The sequence below is a fragment of the Sycon ciliatum genome, chromosome 2, assembly GCF_964019385.1.
Source record: "Sycon ciliatum chromosome 2, ocSycCili1.1, whole genome shotgun sequence".
In the NCBI taxonomy this organism is placed as follows: Eukaryota; Metazoa; Porifera; class Calcarea; order Leucosolenida; family Sycettidae; genus Sycon; species Sycon ciliatum.
This window is the reverse complement of record NC_088644.1, coordinates 9936783-9952466: the sequence shown is the minus strand read 5'-3', so window position 1 is coordinate 9952466 and position 15684 is coordinate 9936783. Positions and strand designations below refer to the sequence as shown.

The window sequence follows — 15684 nt, the reverse complement described above, 5'->3', positions numbered from 1 at the left end:
AGAGAGAGGTTGATAGCCGCTGTCGCAGGGAAAGTGAAGCTGCTGGAAGTAACAACGGGGAGTTTGTTAGCATCACATGAGCATCCAGACTTCAAAGCAGCTTGACGGAATCGGGGAGTACTGACTATTTGTCTCGCCCTCAGTTTAGTGAATTTTATGACCAGGAATTATTCGATCAGGATCCCTTCTACAAGATATAGTACAGGTGATTTCTGAACTTGACGATATGGAGACGGACCAGTAGACCTACCAACAACGTGTACCTGCAGGAGATTCACCCAAGGATATTGCTATCCTCTTCAGTGGCTGTTGTTTTTTAGTAAAAATATGTTCACTTCTCTCAACATACTCCTGCATGGCAGCAAGAAGGTGCGCTATGGAATTCAACGCCACAATCTTCGCCCAGCTGTGGATGAAGCATGGTCAAGTCATGGCAGTACACATACTTGAAACAGATGAGAAATTGAAGTTCATTTATGATGGGAAGTTTGACAGCCCCAGTGACCGAGTCAAGCGTTGTCTTTTGCCGTGACACAAATTGCTGAAGAATCCTAGATGGTCTTGGAATTATGCACATGGATACTACCAGAAATAATGGTGGCATGAACCATTGTGGAATGGGACAGCTCACGGAGAATACTGGAATAGCTCAAGTATCTCTAGGTGATTGTAAATCCTGTTCTGGCTGATAGCTTCGGCCTGCTGCGCCCGTCCATGTACACTGATGGTAACATGCATATCTGTTTTCTACATATTTGCTGGCTACTGTACTGTGGTATTACAGTTGCAGGTCCCTTATATATAGAAATATGTTCCCCCTCCCCCTCCCACATTATAAATATGAACTAACAATTTCACTGTTGGACTTGCCGGCGGCTACAACATATAGAGAGCAAAGGATTAATTTATAGCAAAGAAAAGGACCAGGGGACTACAAGTTACGCTATAATGTCCACGAACAATTTCACTGTATTTGAAATAATTTTGTTTGATACCCTGAGAACTCTGAAACTTTGCAGCACTGTGGATTATATGTGGATACAACATTTATGGAAGGAAAAGTGGAATATTCTAACACATTGTTCAAATAATTATAGCACTGTTGAGATTGTGAGCACATTCCAATCAGCACTCTACATATTTATAAGCGGTGGCAATCGTTAGGAATAGGTCATGAGTTGTCAGAGTGCTCTAGTATATGAGAGAATGTTTTGTTTGTCTAGTCGACGGCTCGTTTGAAGCCAGAGTTGTTTGAACTTGTTTCAGTCGACTTGATTCTAGACCGTAGTCGAAGGAGTACTATGAAGTATACACCAGACGTAGTCCGAAAGGTATCTCGTGAGAATTCTGTCGGTACACATCAGGTATCAGCTTGCAAAGATGGCTCCTCTCTGTTTCTTGAAAGCCTGTATAGTTGGACTGTGGCTCCAGCGATTCCCTTCTCAGAGCAGATACCATACCCAATAGTCAATGCATATTGGACAGACCTGTGTGCACAACAGAAATAGTGGAGAGAAATGTCTCAGCTCATGAACACATGAGTGAAGTTTGAACTGCCGTTGTTTGTGGCCATCAGTATAAACCTATCGACTATAAGAATAATGTGCAAGAAAAACCTCGACTGTAAAATCCCGCCAGAGCGCCCCGTCTCTCCCATCCGCCCCTCCCTGACTTCTTGTCAGGGACGTGATTGATTGTATCCTCGTATGACTCTGTCGCAGTCTGTGATGCCGTACTGCACTGCAGACGTGTGCTCGACCCCGTTGGAAATGTATGCAACAGTGCCCACCCTCCTGACCAGGGATCGCACAAACCCTGCGTTTTGTCGGATCTGTTCGACTCCTGGCTCTTGACCTTTGGTTGGTGTACGAGATGCACGAACAGTTTTCGTAGGGTGAGTACTTTTTCATGTAGCACTGAATGCGGCAAGTAGGACTCGCCCATCCGCCCCTCCCCACCTGAAGCGTCGAGGAGGTAGGGGCGCTCTGGCGGGATTTTACGGTATAACTACAGCTGGGGCCATGGAATTATAAAGCATCTAACTTAGGGAACTGCCGATTCTGGTCTGAGTTGCGTTCGAGGCCTGGAATTCATGATGGCTATCGTATGTTGCATTGACCAGAGATCATATAAAACTTCCAAAATGCCACATTGAAACACGCACCACTTTCGAGTACTTTGGTATCCCCCACCAAATGGGAATTCGTTCCCGGGGTGGCAGGCGTCACCATTCGTTATGCCTGGATCAGATTTCATTGACCCCAACTGTCATGAAGAATCATTTTTACTTTGACTGGATTTCAGTACAAGTTGTAGAACTGCAGAATCAATTTTGTTGTATTTGGGCAACCATTTCTCTACATTTCTCTATTCGGAAACTTATGATAGATTTTTTTAATAAAATTATTACATGTCCAAATTCCACATCTACCCAAATCGGAATACTTGATCACGTATTCAGTACTAAACGGAATGTTTAGAAACCGCCAGGGAATAGGAATGTGCTAACGAGAACTCCAGGCCAGGGTACTACCATACGAACAAAACAAGATAAAAACTCACCAGTATACTTGTAGTAATTCATGTCGGTGTAATATTCACGATACTGAGCAACGAGGCACCCTCCGATTTGGTCAAGCTGCTTTGAAGTCTGGTTGTTCAGATGATACAAACGGGCTCCCCATTGTTACTTCCAGCAGCTTCACTCTCCCTGCGACAGCGGCTATCAGCCTCTCTCTCTCCATCGTCGACAATTATCACAGATTCAACATTCTACATTTATCAGCACTGAATATGTCTCGAGACGAATTTAGCGGATCAACAACGCTTTGCTGGAGATAAATTCTCGTCTGGAGGACCTTCAGGGTACCTGGAAGGGTATAGAAGACGGGATCGCTCACGACGTTGGGAGAACATAGCAAACAACCTCCTCTTCGATTGAAAATTGGCCAAAAAGTGTGCAAAATGTATGTGCGCAGGTGCATTTCCACTGGCAAGCTAATCCCTCATTACGTCATCAGCGCTCGCTCGGCGAAATTCAAAAGTCGTCTTCCTGCTCGACTCGATCGCTTCTGGAGACTCGTTCTTGTTCGAGGCGTCTTCTCTTTCACCTACCTTCGTCTTGGCATCGAAAACTCGGCGTCGAAAATGAAGCCGGAGTGCCCCTTTAAAGGGTGGTTCCGTTAGGCCGAGGTACTCATGCCGCTGCTCTCTTCCGGTGTGCTGGACTGTTGCCTTGTACACGATGCATCGTACTTGGCAGTCGCCGTCCATTGGGCAGGTGCTTTTGTCTCGGCAGTTGCATCGTTTGTCGGGGACGTTCTTGTCCTGTGTTTGTCTCTTCATTTGAACATGGTTGTTGTGGGATTTGACTATTGCGGACATATTCGGAAGCTCAAGCGGAAGAACACTCCGCACTCTGTCAAATGGGCCGTCGTCACCAAGGCCCAGGCCTACTCGAACGCGACCAAGCGGTGTCCCCTATGCCTGGCTGAGAAACTGGAGATCCTGGAAGCAGACAAAACGGTCAACATCAACAAAAGGTCGGAGTTGGTGTCGAAATGCAGACACGAGAACAAGTATTACCTGTCCAGATTCTCACCATCAGTTACATGAGTTTTTCAACATGGCGCAACCTGCACCAGGTTTGGCGCCATGGTGCTTTCTCTCTCCCTCTTCCCTCCTGCTGTGGTCTTGCGCTATTGTCGCTATCGCCTTTGATGACTCGATAACACTGCCCTGTTATCGCCTCTATTCTCACCTATATCCGTTAAATCTCACAAAACAACTCAATACCATTGTCCCAATGCGACGTCTTCACTTCGCATAAATGCACTAACTTCCACACTAGCATCAAATATCGTAGAGAATTCGATAGTGAATGCTGCTGTCTGATGATCGCTCCGATGCGTGAAACTTTAAGTTACAGCTAACACAGCCTTTCGCCTCTGTTGTGTGTGTATACTGCTCTGTACATTCGTACATTGAGCACTCTACCTCGAGCTTCCTAGACCGCCCCTGTTTGTACATGTAAAATACATGTATTGAACAACACCAACGTGTAGGTGGGGTGTTCCGACGTGATGAAGGCGTATCCATGGTAGTGTCGGAACATCACCAACCTCGTCTACAGAGAGCACCTTCTCACGACAGTGTCATGGTGGTGGCAGTAACTTTTGTCAGCTGACGAGCTGAGAGAGGGACGTCATCGGCAGAAGTTGAAAAAAGACTTTAAAAAAGAGAAGACAGAAGAAGAACAAAAGCTACAAATATTATGAGGACTGAGTATCAAGAAGACATCCAGGCCAAAAGGAGCGAACAGCGAATAGTTCAATACACGACTGACGATACAACAACCAGAAGACTAAGACAACTCCCTAGAATAAACTGGAGGGTCAGAACCGAGTCTAACACCCATACGGTTCAGATGGTCGTAAAGACCGAGGCTCTACCATGGTACTAGCCGTGGATGGTTGTAGTGAGGTCACTGTTTCCGAACACAGTGGTCTCCACCTTGTTTACATGCTGTCAACCAACAACATGTTGCAACATAACAAGGTTTATCTATTACCATGACTGTACAGGATTGACATTGATTGTACATGACTTGCTACGATGTACAATGTATTGACTTGTATGTCTTCATTTGGAGAAGGAAGGGCTGCACGGGAATGACTGTTGGGACAATGATTTATGTCAATGTAGCCAAGCTTCTGGCACTGAGACTTGATCCGGCGCTCCCAGTGGGCAGTGGCTGCTCGTACTGCAACTTTCATGCAGAGCTTTGAGAGCTGGCACAAGTGAAGTGAAGCCAAAATGGGCGGATTAATTTTCTTTCACCGACGATGTCCAATGAGTAAGAGTCAAAACTGTGCAAACTACTGTGATTGGGTAGATGATGATGGAAACATGTACATCGCGGCTGTGGTCACCCCTTATGGCAGCAATATACATGTACATGGCATTGGTACTACTAGTAGTCTGATTATTATTTTTCACATATACAACATGTACATGTATATGTATCATAAGTTTAGAGATGGTCATGATCATCACTGGCAAAAACAGGCTGCCGTGTGTTCAAACTTTTTGCAAGCAGATGCAGCCGCACAAAAAGTTGCTACATGCACATGTGCAGGTACAGTGTAACTCTCACACTCCTTGCCACCCCTGCAACAAGTCTCACAATAGGCTGCCAGCGCCTAGACTGCTAGAGTATTTTGTCATGTGTTTCTGACTTTCTGTCAACATTAATAGCGCTAAAACAAATTCAGCTTCCGCTACCTGCTCTCAGACTCTTCAATGCCACTAATTTTCTTCTCTAACACAAAATGGCACATACCGTGATGTACATGTACATGTACGTGCACTGGGCAGTAGGCAATGTGAGTTGCCTCAGTCAAACGGTGACATTCTCGAAGTAACAGTAATAATTTAACTGTTGTTATACCACCGTGTGATGGTTCAGTATACCGAGGTTGGTATTCACGGGGTTGTTATACCCTAGGTTGACCGCGCTTGTTGGCATGAAGAGCCGGGACTAACGTTAGGAGGTTAGAGAGCATTGGCAGTACCACCGGATATTTATGGACATTAGAAAAGCAGAATGGAACTGCGTCAGCAAATCATTCTGTAAGTACAACTACATGCACATGTACATGCAACACTTTTTAAATACTTCTTTTGAAGTACAATGTACATGTACATGCATATTACTGTATACAGTGGATGTGCATGTCATTGCCTAGGAGCACCACAGGCTGTATTGCTTTGAGGAACGACACGTTCCAACTCCATATCCAGAATTATCCGCATTATTTTTCGCCCCAATTTGGGGCAAAGACACATACATGTACAGTACTGAAGAAAAGTCCATACTAGTGCATTGTATGTTTAACTGCAAAGCACTGACTTCAAGATCACAATATGAAAACGGAGTGGATGATACAGTCATCGGTATACATGTACACGTACACGTACCGGTACTAGCAAATGAGGTGCCTATTATGCTGAGGGCATACAATCATGTACATGTACATTGTAGATCCTGGAGTTGGGCTTCCGTGGTGTGCAAAATGAAAGAAACGAAACTCTTGTCATTTCTGGAGAAATATTATTCTCATCCAAAAGGCATTCACATGTACATGCATCTCCTGTACCTGGTAGTAACAGCAGGCGGAGAATATGTGTGTGAAAATACACCAATGAGCGCAACGGGGGACTATTTGGGCTACAGTCAACTTCGCCTGTAACGACACTCGGCGGGGCATCAGAAAAGTGTCGTTATTCGCGAAGTGTCGTTATACCCGAAGTCTCTTTATTATGTATTACAGTTAGATGGGACTTTGCTCTGGGCATGGGAATTCTGTCGTTATTCGCGAATTGTCGTTATATCCGCTGTCGTTATGAGCGAAGTTGACGTACATGCATCCCGCTCAGTGCCAAGACAGGCTCACCAGCAAAGAGGTAGCAGGGCGAGTCGAACTCCCTGGTGATACATGTATTCTGCGGTTTCATTGCCTTTTTCATTGGCTGCATAGATCATAGACGGGCTATGTTTCCAGGATGGATTCCGACTGTCTCAGTTCCCAAGCAGGTCCTGTTTCAGGGAACTTCCATCGTGGCGCCCAAGCCATGGCCTGAGAAAGAGGTGACGTGCAGTCTCTAGATCTGGCTTGGCAGCGGCCCAGCAAGATGGCTGGCAGATACAACATAGTGCAAGGCAGGGCAAAGTGGAGGTACAAAAAGTGTCTCGCCGTTGTCGTCGTCCTCGTCCTGATCCAGCCACTGGTGACAAAGTTCCAATTCCCGTGCAGACGAACATTTCGGCAGTCTGGTGACCTTATCAAAGGGGAAGTACATGTATACCCTAAAATCAAATTGTCACCAGTTGTAATCTTCGGGGTGCTGAGTCGAATGGTCTTGGTCCAAGGAAACTGAGACGCTCCCTTCCTCTTTTATTCCCAATCGAACTCGCGCACTTCCACCGAAACTGGGTGACTGCCCACTACTGTAGATGGGGATTTGTATGCAAAAGTCACTAAAATTTAAAAGCCCTGTTTCGTTCTTAAAAATTCATGGGTGACCGCGATTGGTCAATATGTTGTAGTCTTTTGGACGCTGAGTCGACTGGTTTTGGTCCGAATAGGCTGCGATGCAGCGTTCGGCCCTTATTCCCACACTCGAACGGGTGAGTAAGCGGTCACGTGCTCATGCGTACACCAGTCACCTGGTCACCGTGCCTGCAGGCTACAACTTTCACACCAAGGTTCAACTCAAAGGTTAAACTCGAGTAACCTGGTGACAGGAACGCTGTAAAAGTTGTGAAAATTTGATTTTAGGGTATACTTCCCGTTTAAAAAGTTATTGAGGGCATGTTCTATTGGTAGGATCTGCCAGATCCACTGGATTCGCACCCTTTTGATTGGCTGGATCCGGATTTGGATCCACTGGGTCATTTTTATGCCAATCAATATTCGATTGGACCTGGGAGGATCCGGATGATCCATGCAATCGATTGGGATCTGGGTCCAAACAATCGAACATACCCTAGGCATCACTCGTCACTTCCCCTATTGCTCAGCCAACACACTATCACCGCACTAGTGATGAGCACCCAAGGTCAAAGGCGTGCGTGCGCGTGTGTGTGTGTGCATGCTTGTCTGTGCGTGCGCACACACACTTGTCCGCATGTGTATGCACAGGTTATCCTACACACACACCGTAGATATCGTTCAATATGAATGCGGCACTCAGCATAGGGAGGACTCTGAGCAGATGATCTCTTGTTCTTTAGCCATGCTAGACCGAATGTGTGTGTACCTTTTTAAAAGTCATTTGTGGTTTCTTATTCTCTTCTTACCTTGCCTTTCTTTCTTCGCTTCAGGCTTCCTTCCATATTCGCCTTTCCGTTACTTTAAAACAAACGCAAAAACGACGTGATCTGTGTAAGATGCGTGATTGTGTAAAATGCCTGCGCATAATACTTGCACAGTGTCACTGAATATCATCGCTAGCTTTTAATTATACGAGCATGTGGACACATGTGACAATGGTGAACCTTGGCAACAACGCCGCGCCGGTGCACGACAATTGCCCTGGATAACGTCCAGAGTACATGTATATTCAATAATAATTAGTATACTGAGGGTTTATATAATCTTGATAACGTGCATGCAGGCGTGCACTGGCTTCGGGAAAAAATGGCGGCTAAAAACACAAAAAGCTCTATTCTCAAGCAGGTACACGTACAATGTCATGTAGCTGTCGAGTACGTACATGCAGTTCTTACCGTGATACATGTATGTACTGGAGTATCTAAAAATAATAATAATAAATTGACTGAGCATGGCGTCAATATAGGAAATAAAAGCCGAGTACTGTAAAAAGACCGAGGTGAAGCCGAGGTCTGTTACGAGGTTATAGATGATTGTATTTGCTACACTAACGTGACCCACTACACACGTACATGTACAAAGGCAATATTTGACTTGGAGTCATGTTGCTGGTTTGTGAGGTCGGCCAGAGAGGGGGTGTGGTTGAGGTGGAACTGCTTCATTAATATTAGATGTATCACGATAAACCAAAGCATGGGTTCAATCCCTAAAATAAATAAATAAGGTGTGCAGAATCAAGCACGGGGACGAAACACACGTCGCAATGATGACGCAATCGAGCTATGTCGTTGTTGTGTCATCTGCTATACGCCATGCGCTACCTGATCTACCAGCCTGCTAGGTCGGATACCGCTAACCTTGCATCGACTAGGCGCCAAGCGCGAACTGATGTTAGTGGTGGTGAGAAGGAGAGCTCTGTGCCAGAATAACGTTGCAGTCTACAATTGTAGAGCGCGTGTGTGGATTTTCTATTTTTTCTCTACAAAATCCACATATCTCCAGACACTGGGGTGAATAATGGAGTGTGGTGGCGGGGCCCATTAAGCTCAGCCGGCCAGAGGTATCGGCTTCATAGCTCCATGGACGCACCTAAGGGAGATCGGGTAGGGAGGATTAAGTTGAAAAAGAAAACAGAAGAAAGAAAATGAAAAGATTGTATTGCTCAGTGAGCAAAAGAATAAGCTGAGTATTGACGGGAACACTGTTAGACTTTTAAATTCAAGAGAAGACTGTCTGTGAGGAGAGATTATGTCCAAGCAGGGTAGGACACTGTACCCTCTCACTCGCGTATGCTATGGATAGGCGTGTATTTACCGCCATATGAATCAACCCCAATCACCATAATATAAGCAGTCAAAATTGTAATGGCCCTTGGGAGTGATATACCACAATATAGTATGCATGAATATTAAATTTTGACTGCTTTAGGTAGCAGAAATCATGATCGGGGGGGGGGGGGGGGGGGGGGGGGGAGTCAATACTAAGAGAGTGATAAGAGTCCGAACTGATATTATCCCATTGCTATCTTGCACAAGCACATCGGCCAGGGCAGGGACTGGAGAATTGTTATCAGAGAGTAGTAGTCATAAGGTTGAGGGAGTTGAAAACAGTACTCTGAAATTGCCTTATGACATTCTGTATGAGTCGCATCCAGCGGAAAACACTTGCTTGATTTAGCTCACCGGGACTCGACTACATCGCGCTTTTGACGATGCAACAATGGCCCGGCGCCAATCCACTCCGTACAGGCACATGTACATATTGTAACATAATCATCATGTGTACACGTATGTAAGTACACGTATGTGCTTGAAATAATTACAGGCTACGAGCTACAATTATGTAAGCACAAGTAGACCAAAGCCTGACCCCAAACCAAGTCCTTGCTTGCCTTGAAAACAGCCGGCCCTACTACCAATGATGTGGCAAGGACTGCGGAGCCTTGTGACAGGGCCAAGAGCTTGGGCTAGCTTGAGGAAGACATAAAATTAATTAAAAAGAGACCACATGTGCACAAGCTACAATAACATTTTGATGCATAATTATTAAATTTTTGTCTACAAAATTGTACAGCAACACACATGCACGATATGCACAGCTATGTAGCTAGCTCAGGCTGACTACTGGAACCGGAAGCCACTTTACACGGGGACATGGGCATGCTGATTGTACAGCGCGTCACCATGCATGGTCACTAATGCCAGTAATGACGTGTGCTAGTACAGTACACGTGTATGCGTTACCAGAGTAGATATTTCACTACTCCCACTCCAGTAAGTAAGTACAGTTGTGTGGATGTCAAGTACGAGACAACGAGTCAAGTGTCGCGGTGTACATGCATGGTGTAGCTCTTTGTGACTTGGCTGTTTTAGAAATTTCTCTTCTCTTTGCGTCGTTGACGTGTTTGTTTTCTCTCCTCTTCTCTTGATCTATGTGATAGCTACATAGCCGACTTTCCTGTTGTGCTCTTTCCTTTAGTGTGCTTGGTTTAATTCGGAGTGAAGATTTCTTCTGCTTGTCCATGTGCTGAGGTATCTGTGGTCTGAAGTTTCTTCACTTTCGCAAATAGAACTTTGCCAATTTCTTCGAACTCAGCCATGGCTGATGGAGGTTTCGACCCTTGCGAGTGCGTCTTCAACAAGGAGCGTGCAATGCAAAGGCTGTTGAGTATGATCAGTACAGGCCAGTCGCAATGTACGGACAGCCAATGCCTCCCCGATGGATCGTCAGGACCACTAAATCAAATTGGAGATAGTGGATCACCTATGATGTGGATGATGCTGCTGTGGATGGTTGTAGCTGTCTTGTTGTTCCTGATGCGGCCTAAATCACTCCGTGGAGGGAAAGGTTCCGATGATTGGAATGGAGGTGATCCCGATCATGCCGGTGGTCGGCACGGAAACAATCATCCGCCACCACCAGAAATTCACTAAAATCTGTACTCCCAGATCCTGCACTTGAAATACCAGTAAATTATTTTGGAAAGAAACCGAACTCACTGCGTTGCCAACCTGTGCTCTCCGTATTGTTGGACTTTATGCATGCAGCTGTCACATCGCGAAGTAGAAATGTATGCCGAGCTCGTTCCTAGTCTAACTGCGTGTCAGTGGAGTTTCCATTGTTCTGTGGAGTTCTGTACAGTGTACATGTCTTAGTGTGGAGCACTTGTAATTGTGCCTACTACCTGCACTACTTCATAGGGAACACATCAATCATCAGCTACTCCATTGTGGACGTAGTGGTTGGGCCATGGTGATGCTGTTATCCTACCCCCGCGCTCACTTCACCAGACCCATACTAGCGCCGTGTATGCACTTACTGGGGTCGTCTTTCCGTTTGCACTGTGTTCTAAGCGACCGAGTGGCGGTGCAAGTTTGCACCTCGCTTTTTGTGTTGATGATTTGAGCAAGTTCCTTGCGGGGTGCTGTTTTTTATCGATTCTATCTTTCTTTTTTAATACTGACTGTAAGCGTGTGTGTGACTGCGGCTATTTAAATTATTCTCAACCGCAGCGTTGGATGTATTATGCACGCATGCCGTATTTTCTGATCTTCCTCATATGTCTCAGTGTTATCCAACTTCTGATTGCATGCGCTTTGTCTTCAGTGGTGTATTTAACTAACCATTATTTTCTTACGGTCTCAAGCTATTTCTGACGGCCTCAAGCTATTTCTGACGGCCTCAAGCTATTTTCTGACATGTTTTCATTTGTCTTCTATGTTTGTACCAAACGGAATGTGTCTTTTATACCGGGGTTTTATTCTTCCACAGAAAACCCTGTACTAGAGCTTAGTATATTCTCTTCCCGTCTGAAGTAACGCTCTGAAGTAACGCTCTTCTTCCAATTAAAAAAAAGTGTCATGAACATTCTTGGGCAAGCATTCTATGGCCATACTTGTGACAAAACGGTTCTGCGTGTTGCTATGTGTGACTCTGCACACAGGTGCGCGCACTTGAGTGTGTGCGTGCGTGTGTATGCGCGCGCGCGCGTGTGTGTGTGTGTCACAACTGTCATCGTGGATGTGTTTTGGCTGAGGGCTGGCGCTAGTACCAGCTTTGAAGCTGGGGTTCCATAGCAATGTGTGCTGCGATACCAGAAATGTGCGTGTGTGTGCATGATCTATCCCGACACAAGAACTACTGCCTCGCCTAATAGCTATCATCGCCTTCGGGGATGGGCTTTCCAAAGGTGCATGAACGCTCGCACGTGCACGTGCATAATGTCTCCTCTCGCCTACCTTCCACTAAACACTAACCTATACCCGTAATCATGGGCCGTATATACACGTACAGCCCGAGGGGGGCTCAACCATATTAGGGATTTCTACATTGAAGTACATGAACAAAAGTGTTCACCTTCTTCAGTATAGGCTAAAGATGGATTTCGATCAACGTCATGAACACACATTTGCCCATATTAGGGTGTAATGCCCCATACGAAAGTCTGCCGAAAATGGATTTTGCCCCAGCCGCCTTCCTCATGTGAAGTAGTGGTGGTCAGAAATTGGCCTGAGCATGAAAAATGTGACGACAATAATTAAAAAAATCATGGAATCTGCTTGCACAATCTTGGCTGCTGCTGTGGCATTTTTTGTATGTTCCGTGCTGCTGTGCTGTCCAGAGCTGTGCTAGCCGTATTAACTGTCGTACCCGGCATATGCACACATACACTCCCTGGCTACGCTTTGGAACTGCTTTCGTTGCCTATATCCTCATCTCTCTTTGCTTTGTTTTCGCTGCATGGGTTCTCATTTATCTTTGCATGCTTGTATTGCTGAGGGAACATATTCTGGTTTGTATTCGTGGGTCCCCATGTTACAAGGGCCAATCGTACTCATCCGGCGGATATGTGTCACGGAATAATAATAATAATAAGGCCATCCAGAATCAATTCGTTGTTTCGGGTCACCCGACCGACCGTCTTTTTTCACCCGACCGCAATGTTTTTTTTTATAGTGCATGCAAATGTACAGACTACACTATGTACAGGCGCGACCCTAGTAATAATAGCAGTCCAGATATCGACCTCAGAAGCAGCAACGGCTAGCCAAATGACAGGATGCAGCGCTTGGTGACGACGTTGTCTTCTATCTCCGATCCGCAATCGGTGCTGAAACAGCATCAGCTCTGCCACCTTGTCGCTATTTACAGAAGTTTTCAAGATGAGAGCTGCTCGTCAGACTCCGAGTAGTTGCCAGCGAGGCCAATATCTGGTCCTGGAGGGGACCTGGATCTGATGGGACAATAACTGCGCTGGATTATCTACACTACAGTCAGATTTGATCGACTGGCTAGATGGACAAAAGCTATTCGATGTACATGTATGCACATGGACGTAAACCAAAATAAAAAATAAAAAAAATAAAAAAATAAACCCGACCGACCGACCCTGGTACGGGTGAGTGAAGTGACCCGAAACAACGAATTAATTCTAGGTGGCCTAATATGGTCCTTTCTTTTTTACCCCCCCCCCCCCCCCCCGTATGTCCGCACCTTTTTAAAGCCATGACAGTATATTCGATTTTAGAACGAGGTCTGTCTCCTTGCGATGTCTCCTTGCGATGTCCTGCTATTTTCAAGCTATGTCCTGCTATTTTCAAGCGGGGTCACGTGGACGAAGGGGCCGTCCCGCGGCTACTCTCCCTACCACCATCATAAAGGACCTGGCAGGGCACGACATCCCTTTGAAGAATGCCAGCGACCTAGAAGGAGCACGAGCATTTGCTGCAGACAAGTCGAAATGGAGATCAGACATTGTTTGTGGATGAGTTTTTGTTGACTGGAGACAGAAGCGGACTTGGCTTAATTTCAGTGTATTCTCATGCATTGTTCTTTGGCCTTTGTACGCGTGCTGTAGTATTATTATTAATATTATTATTATTATTCTGTCTCGTTGTCCAGGAAACGACCAATCAGCGACATTTCCGCCAAGGGCCTTATCAGAGTTTAAAGCCCGCTCAATCGTTATTTTACTACTCTTGATGACGCGTCGAGGGCCTTGGATTAGTTTAAAGCCCGCTGAGTAATTATACTCTAAACTGGTGCGTACAACTCCCTGTATGCATTATAGTACGGTGCAGATAATGAACTCTGCATAAAATGTACGGTGTACTACTAAAAGCTTCGCATTTCAGAAGTGTGTACGGTTTTTGCCTCCCGTATTCTTTCATCTGTACGAATTTCCTTTGTCAACAGCCGAAGCGCAGCTCTTCGCAATGAAATACGTTTCCGTGAAGCAAAGCATTTTTATAAAGAGCTGCAAACCCCGCCAAGAGTGCTCGAAATGCTCCAAGAGCAGGGTACAATGGTTATGTGTTGTACATGTACATGTACTAGTACATTCACATCAGAAATTCATATGCATTATAGTATTATTCACATGCATACATGTACATGTATCTGCAATACAGTTCTGTCATTTTTGATATACATATCGCATACTAAAATGTGAAGATCGGGTTTAGTGACAGATCGAATATAGCACTTGAACATTTTTTCTCCCGAAGGAGTGTCGTTATTACCAATCTCCACTGTATTGGAAGATTTGGTAGTTTTTTTCGGCGATTCTCAAAGGAACCGTCCAAAATCGGCGAAACTCTTAGCAAATATTCGATACAAATAATCTATGTGGAGATAAAAGTTTAATAATAGCTATGAAAAGTATGAATGCCGCAGACATCACCACGCAACATGACAATTTGTTCAAGGTTTTGTTTTGTGTGTTTCCAAAATCGATTTTCACGCTCCGATCATCAGTGGAAATACGGAACTAAAGAGATCAAGGGAAAAACAAAGGTTAAAAATCCAAAGAAGTGTGACACACGACGGGTAACTTGTGGTAAGTATTACAAAAACCGTTTGTCACACTTACTCTTTATTTTAGTTCTCACTTTTTGTAATACTTACCACAAGTTACCCGTCGTGTGTCACACTTCTTTGGATTTTTAACCTTTGTTTTTCCCTTGATCTCTTTAGTTCCGTATTTCCACTGATGATTGGAGCGTGAAAATCGATTTTGGAAACACACAAAACAAAACCTTGAACAAATTGTCATGTTGCGTGGTGATGTCTGCGGCATTCATACTTTTCATAGCTATTATTAAATATTCGATAAGTCTCGTTTTCGGCGAATTTTTCGGCCGCCCGATTTGGGAAAAGCCTACTGTGATACATGGAAATAAGAACAGTCTAGGCTAGGAGGCTGACCCTCCCCCAGTTCTTTGGCAACTGACAGTACTGTATGCCCAGTTGCCCTTGCCCTTTCTCTGCTTGCTTTTCATCATGCAGCAGTTAATCCCACTGCCAAACTGAGCAGTGATGCCAGTCAATACTAGATAATTATCACTCCCTTAGTATTGACTCACATAGATTTTTGCCATATCTAAGCAATCAATTATTCCTGCTTAATTATTTGACTCCTTAGGGCTATATTGACCGCTTATATTTTGACTCCTTTTTAGCGATTGCACACATGCTTTGGTTAGTCGTGATAAATCTAATATTGACCTCGTACTCAGTCAATATTAGATACTTCTTCCTTCAATGGAGTCAGTGCTGGCATACATCATGTACATGACTGTGCTATGTGCTCAATCTCAGTGTCATTGGACGTACCTGGCTTGTCACTCTGGCTTGCACAGGGCGAGATTACCATCGATGTAGAATGTGAACTGACCACGTAACGTTTGAGCTTTGAAGATCCACCAACAGCTAGATTTTGAAAGCTGGATGACACTTGACAGTCTGATGCTATTCAGTACGGATGATATCGACACTGAATGATAGATTT

The 15684-nt window shown here is 45.0% G+C and overlaps 1 long non-coding RNA gene across 1 annotated transcript; it reads right to left on the bottom strand.

The window, feature by feature from the left end:
* Positions 1 to 886: 886 nt before the first annotated feature.
* LOC135808587 (uncharacterized) lies at positions 887 to 3143 on the bottom strand. Its single transcript, XR_010552094.1, has 2 exons — positions 2563 to 3143; positions 887 to 1487 (listed from the first exon to the last, which is right to left on the bottom strand). It is a non-coding gene; the product is annotated as an uncharacterized LOC135808587 (long non-coding RNA).
* Positions 3144 to 15684: the final 12541 nt, after the last annotated feature.